The sequence below is a fragment of the Aegilops tauschii genome, chromosome 1 (genome assembly GCF_002575655.3).
Source record: "Aegilops tauschii subsp. strangulata cultivar AL8/78 chromosome 1, Aet v6.0, whole genome shotgun sequence".
NCBI lineage: Eukaryota > Viridiplantae > Streptophyta > Magnoliopsida > Poales > Poaceae > Aegilops > Aegilops tauschii.
Window position 1 is genome coordinate 245768344 of NC_053035.3, and position 7683 is coordinate 245776026.

A 7683-nucleotide genomic window follows, 5' to 3' on the forward strand; every position below is an offset into this window, starting at 1 on the left:
ACAGAGAGGTCAGCACGCCGGTCTAAACCCTATGCGCGCAGGGGTCTGGGCCCATCGCCCTATGCACACCTGCACGTTGTGTACGCGGCCGGAAGCAGACCTAGCCCCCTTAATACAAGCGCAAGCTTACGGTCCAATGCGGCGCGCGCCACTCAGTCGCTGACGTCAAAAGAGCTTCGCCTGATACCACGACGTCGGGATACCCATAACTACTCCCGCGTAGATGGTTAGTGCGTATAGGCCAAATGGCCAGACTCAGATCAAATACCAAGATCTCGTTAAGCGTGTTAAGTATCCGCAAACGCCGACCAGGGCCAGGCCCACCTCTCACCTAGGCGGTCTCAACCTGCCCTGTCGCTCCGCCACAAACATCCACTTGCGGGTACTCCTACGAGCCGACCCGACTTTAGTCACCACATGTGTCATGTATATAGTATATAAGTATATACCCGTGATCACCGCCCAGGTGATCACGGCCCGATAGTATAGCACAGCAGACGGACAAGAATGTAGGGCCACTGATGGAAAACTAGCATCCTATACTAAGCATGTAGGATTGCAGGTAAAGGTAACAACAGTAGTAGCAAGGATAGGCTATGCATCAGAATAGGATATCGGAAAGCAGTAACATGCTACACTACTCTAATGCAAGCAGTATAGAGAAGAATAGGCGATATCTGGTGATCAAGGGGGGGGGGCTTGCCTGGTTGCTCTGGCAAGTAGGAGGGGTCGTCAACTCCGTAGTCGAACTGGGCAGCAGCAGTGTCGGTCTCGTAGTCTACCGGAGAGAAGAGGGGGAAGAACAGTAAATACAATGCAAACATAAACATGACGATGCGTGACATGACAATGAGCAGTGCTAGGTGTGCCCTAACGCGACAGTAGGTGGTACCGGCGAAGGGGGGAACATCCGGGAAAGTATTCCCGATGTTTTGCGTTTTCGGACAGACGGACCGGAGGGGGAAAGTTGCGAGTTCGATAGGTTAGGGAGGTGTGGTGGACGAACGGACTGCGTATCCGGATTCGTCTCGTCGTTCTGAGCAACTTCCATATAGAAAACATTTTCATCCGAGTAACGGTTTAAAAGATATGAATTTTCAAAGATTATTTGAATGTCTGGAATTATTTGAATTTAGCAAAAATGAATTATGACGTCAGCATGAGGTAACACTGACGTCAGCAGGTCAACAGGTCGGCTGACCAGTCAAACCAGACAGGTGGGTCCTACCTGTCATAGACAGTGGACTAACAGAAGATTAAACTAACTAGATTTAGATTAGTTAACTACTGGACCCCACCTGTCATTGTCTAATCATCTAAACTAATTAGTTTTAATTATTAAAATGTTTTAATTACCGGATTAAGTGGTGGGGCCCGCACGTCAGTGACTGGGGCCTGCCCAGTCAGCCCAGTTGACCAGGTCAACTGGTCAACAGGTCAACAGGGGGCCAGGGGGCCCACTGGCAGTGACCCAGGGGGTGGCCCCAGGTGTGCCAGCTCAGCGCGGCCGGCGGCTCAACGCCGGCGACGCCAAACGCGGCGGCGCGGCTCGGATCTCGCCGAAAAACGCGTACAGGGCTCGGGGAGTAGCGGGGCTAGTCTCATTCGAACGAGCTCTCAGCGCCGCATCCAGTGGTGGCCGTAGCATCGCCGGAATTGGCCGGAATCGGTGCCGGTGAACGGCGGAGGTGGCGGCGTGCACGGGTGCTCGACGAAAACGGAGCTACGGCGTGCTATCAAGCAAACGGAGAGGCTGGGGAGTATCTACGCGTTGTGGGGAGTGCAACGGGCTTGAGCCCGTGACCAAAAGGTCACCGGAGCCTTGCCAGCGGCGAGCTCCGCGGCGACGTGTTCAGGCGCAAGCAGAGCGGCGGCTACGAGAGCTCAAGAGGCTAGGAGAGCGAGGGGAGAGGATGAGGGGCTCACCGCGCGGCGCAAGAAAGGCCCGTGGGAGGTAGGAGCTGCTGTGCAGTGGATCGACGCCGGCGAGCTCCTGTGATCCGAAGTGGAAGACGAGGCCGGGGCAGCGTTCGGGGTCGCCCGGCGTCCTGCGGCTCAACGGGGAGGCGTAGTCGAGGGAGGCGGAGCGGCTGGACACGAAGAGGTCGCGAGGAAAGCACGGTGGTCGCGTGAACGACGGAGAACGGCGGCGATCGCGCCGGTCTCCTCTCCAGAACGAAGGAGAGGGAGAGGGGAGAGGTGGATCTGGGGGAGGGGAGGCGCAGAGGCGAGCGAGAGGGGGCAAGTGGGAGGCGCGATCGAGGAGGCGGAGCGTGGCGGCCTTATCCTTCCCCGTCGCCGGCGAGGGGGTGCGGCGGGGACCTGCCCCTGTTCCGACCCCGGTCGGGGGAACAGGGAAGGGGAGGGAGCGACCAAGCGAGGTGGGCCAGGCCGGCTGGGCCTGGGGGTCGGCCCAGTTGGCCCAGGGTCCAGTGGGGGAAGGGGGGTTCCTGTTCTTGTTTGTTTTTTTGTTCTGTTTTCTCTTTCGTATTTTCTTTTCTTTTTATTTATTTTCTTTTCTGTTTTACATCATTTTAAAATAGTTAGGCATTTTCTAAAAATATGTTTTCTCCACAATAATTATTAGTGCAATATCTGGCACCCACCGAACATTTTTGTTTAAATTTTTGAAAACTTTTATTATTGACATTAATTTGAATTTAATTTTTTAAACGGTTTCGAATCATCGCGAGGTTAACAACAGTAACCGTGGTGACGTGGCATCATTAGCGTGGGATTACTGTTGCTTAATTATCCGGGCGTCACAAATCTCCTCCACTACAAGAAATCTCGTCCCGAGATTTAGGAGGTAGAAGGAAAAAATGCGGGGTATTCTTCGCGCAGACGATCCTCTCGTTCCCAGGTGGCTTCATCTTTAGAATGGTGCGACCACTGGACTTTGAGGAACTTGATCGCCTTCTGACGTGTGCGGCGTTCAGCTTGGTCGAGAATGCGGACCGGATGCTCCTTATAGGAGAGGTCCTGCTGCAATTCGAGCACTTCATGATCCACTGCTCGGATTGGGTCCTTGAAGCAACGGCGGAGCTGTGACACATGGAACACATCGTGAACCTGAGAAAGGTTCGGCGGTAGCTCCAGTTGGTATGCCACTTTTCCACGCCTTTCGAGAATAATGAATGGGCCAATATATTGAGGAGCTAGTTTGCCCTTGATTCCGAAGCGGTGAGCACCCTTCATAGGTGTGACTCGAAGATAAGCCTTTTCGCCAGGTTGATAGACCATGTCTTTATGATGACGGTCATACTGACTCTTCTGACGTGACTGAGCAGTCTTGAGATTCTCGCGAATAATGCGGACTTGTTCTTCGGCATGTTGGATAATATCCGGACCGAAGAATGGACGTTCCCCAGTTTCAGACCAGTTCAGAGGGGTTCGGCACTTTCGTCCATATAACACTTCGAAGGGGGCCATCTTCAGACTAGCTTGATAGCTATTATTATAAGAGAACTCAGCATACGGGAGAGATTCCTCCCATTTCTTGCCGAAGGAAATAACACAAGCTCGAAGCATATCTTCGAGAACTTGGTTGACGCGTTCAACTTGCCCTTGCGACTGAGGATGAAATGCAGTACTGAATGACAGATGAGTTCCCATAGCTTCTTGGAAACTTGCCCAGAATCTTGAAGTGAATAAGCTGCCACGGTCTGAGCTGATAACCAATGGAATACCGTGGAGTGAAACAATCCTGGACATATAGAGCGTTGCCAGCTGACTAGCAGTGATCGTTTCCTTGACCGCTAGAAAATGTGCAACTTTGGAAAGCCGGTCAATGACGACAAGAATAGCATCATTACCTTTCTGTGATTTGGGAAATCCAGTGACGAAGTCCATCTCAACATGGTCCCATTTCCATTCGGGAATAGAGATAGGTTGCAGAGTTCCAGCAGGCCTTTGATGTTCTGCTTTGATACGACGGCAAACGTCACACTCAGCAACATAACGAGCAATGTCTTGTTTCATATTAGACCACCAGAATCTCTGACGGATGTCTTGGTACATCTTTGTACTACCAGGATGGATACATAGAGGCGTATCATGAGCTTCTTTCATAAGTTCCTGTGTCATATCCAGGTTTTTCTCTGCACATGGCACCACTAGGCGGCCCTTGAAGTATAAGGTGCCATCTTCAGCAATAGTGAAGAATGAGGGCTTTCCTTCTGTGAGGTAGCGCTTAATCTTGTGGGCTTCAGAGTCATACTTCTGTAGCCTTTTGATGCTGTCCACGAGATCTGGTTTAGCAACTAGGGTATTGAGGGAACCCTGGGTAACAACGTGGAGGTTCACCTTGCCAAACTCCTTAGGAGGGGGAGCGAGTGCACCCGGAGGAACAATATGGAGGTTCAGCTTCCTGAATTCTTCAACAAGCGAGGGCTGAACTTTGTGAACCTGGAGGTGGTTGCAGTAAGACTTGCGGCTCAAGGCATCAGCCATTACATTAGCCTTGCTTGGCGTATAGGAAATACCCAAGTCAAAGTCTGCAACAAGCTCCATCCATCTCTGCTGACGGAGGTTCAGGTCTGGCTGAGTAAACAGATACTTCAGACTTTGGTGGTCAGTGAAGATCTCGCAACGATTACCGAGAAGGTAATGTCGTGTCACGACCGGTTTTTCAATAAAAATAATTATTGAGAAACCAATCCCTTTTACGGACCAGTGAGGAAGAATTCCTTCTCACTGATAGACAAAACATTGGTCACAGAAGAAAAAATACCAGGAGTACTAAATATAATACAAGGTTGAGCAGGGACTGCCCAACAATTTATTACATGCACGCCGATAAAACAATACGGCGGATAGGGTGGCAAACTACTAACTCACGATAAAAACGGTGGTGGAGATATCACCGCGGGGCGAGTGATATGACTCCAGAAGACTACAGCTCTTCGAGCGTCGGAGTGAGGCTCGAGAAGACTTATTGCGGGTGGCGGAAGCGTAAACGATACAAGTGACCAATATCCGGGATCGCGCAGGACTGACTGGGACTCCTCTAGGCGTCGGACGCGCTATCAAACTCTTCATCCAAGAGATCGCCTTCGTCAACATCTGGCCAAATCAACAAGCCAGGTGAGTACTATGAAAGTACTCGCAAGACAGTTCGGACATAAGGTATAACAAACGCAAACATGAAGCACATGAAAAAGTTAACCAGTGCGATCAGACATAGAGATAATAAATACTGGGTGCCAAGCGAGGGTCTGAATGACGCCTCGAGCGGAAACTGCAGAATAGTAATACTGGTGCCAAACGAGTGTCTGAAAGACTCCTCGAGAGGAAAATGCGGAATAATAATACAGGTGCCAAACGAGTGTCTGAAAGACTCCTCGAGCGGAAAATGCGGAATAATAATACAGGTGCCAAACGAGTGTCTGAAAGACTCCTCGAGCGGAAAATGCGGAATAATAATACAGGTGCCAAACGAGTGTCTGAAAGACTCCTCGAGCGGAAAATGCGGAATACAATGCCGCAGTCGGGCGTCGGGGCGACACCACATAAAGGGCTTATAACAGAAAGTAAAGACAGAGCATGCCGCAGTCGGACGTCTGAGCGACATCACATAAAGGGCTTATATCAAAAGTGAGAAACGAGTACACGCCACAGTCGGACGTCTGCGCGACGTCACATAAAGGGCTTATATCACAACTCATTAATACAATAGCTCGGAGACATAAATTATCACAAGCATGAGACACAAAATAAAGTTAGTCCATCCACTCGAATAACAATAAGTCTGAGATTTTACCGCTTGAGCTTGTTCACCGGGGCAAGATTTTCACACGGATAGATTTGGATGTAAAGTCTACATTACTGATCATGGATACGATGATTTGGAAAGAATTGACTCTGCAGAGTTTGTACTTAACCACAGCCAACGGATTTCAGTAGTCACGGGGACTAGTTCCGTCTACGGTGTTCTGGAAGGAACACGTCTAACCAGTACACACCCAATTCAACCATCCGAAGCCAGGTATCACCCTCGGCAACATTCAGGAAAAACCCTGAGTCGGGGAGGCTACAACCTCGCGTAGCATGGGATCAAATTTCTATACGCGCGCTATAAGGGGGTGCCCCCCCTCTCGGTCCCAACCGGAAACACCCATGCCCCCTGACCGAATGACTGGCTTTAATCCTGGGCCAAGGTACCATCATCCCGGCCTCTCTGTTTGGTGTGTACACGGAAAGAGGTTACCAACTTACTAAACCGTATCCTGGCAATGAGACATGTGGTAGCACGGAAAGGGGAAGGGACGATAACACGGCTCCAACCAAGTTAACGTCGGGAAAGTCGGATGACACAAGGCTGGCATGCTACAACAGTACCACCTTGCTGCCCTTCATGTCACCACATGATTAGGCCACCTCTCCTCAGAGGTCATCGCAACCTTGGAACATGCGGGAAAAGATCGATAACGTGGCTCCAACCACGTTAACGTCGAAGAAAGTCGGATGACGCAAGGCTGGCATGCTACAACAGTACCACCTTGCTGCCCTTCATGTCACCACATGATTAGGCCACCTCCCATCAGAGGTCATCGCAACTTCGGAACAACCGGGTCGTTGCCTTACAAGCAACGAGGTATTTATCGACCCTCACATGCCACGCACAAACTTTCACATGAACATGCAAAACATCTGCCATATCAAATGTTCAAACATGCTTGCCTGGTTCGGAGAAGTCGGAGTCTAGCTCGGCGAAGTTCGCGGCTCCGTCCCCTCTCCCGGAACCTACGGCAATCACGAAACGGGGTACTAACGTGAAAACCAACACGTGCACAGAAACTTTGCCAAATATTTTTCAAATAAATCCCATAAAAAACTAGACAAAATTTGGAGATTGACAGAAAAAGAATCACTCAAAAATACCTTTTCATTAAAAAGTTATAAAGGCTTCTGTCCAGGGACCATTCTGTAATGAAACAGAAAAGTTCCAGGGTTTTAACTGAGAAAACAGAAAACGGTTCGTTTGGAAATGCACAAGCGCAAGAGAGAAAGCGTATTTTGCCCGAAGGCGCCAACAGAAAACGGTTCGCGAATAAAAGAACAGAGGCTGACACGCGGGGTCCGCATGTCAGGTTTGAAAAGGCTCGCCGGCGCCCGAAGACGGCGGTGGACGCCGGTGTCGAACCACGGCGAGTTAGGAGAAACGGAGGGTACCAAGAGCTTCAGTGTCTTCTTCCGCGTCGGTGGGTGGTGGACTCGTCAACCGGGGAGCACCACGTCGACGGCGACACTATCTCCGGCGGACGGCGGTTCGGGTGAGGTTGGGGAACTCCGGTGGAGGGCTGCAAAGTACGAATTGAGGCGTGGGTCAGAACGGGTGATGCAAGGAGAAGCTACTGGCAAGAGAATGGGGGTTGTGGAGCACACATGGGGGCGAATCGGGCTGGACCCCGTGGCGGATCGCGGCGCCCGGAGTCGAGGAAGGAGACCCCCTCGCGGCTCTTCCAGTAGCTGGGCGTGCTCTAGGGGAAGTGTAGGGCTGGTGGGTGCTCGAGTTGAAGCTCGGGGCCCCTATTTATAGGCAGCTCGACGGGGTGGCCGTGAACGGAGAACCTCCGGCGAGTGATTACGGCGGAGCAGTGGGTTGGCAGGGGGTTTGAGCGGTCGAGAAGCATCAGTGGATGTTACTGGACTCGATTTGCAGCTGAACGTGGTTGGTCTTGG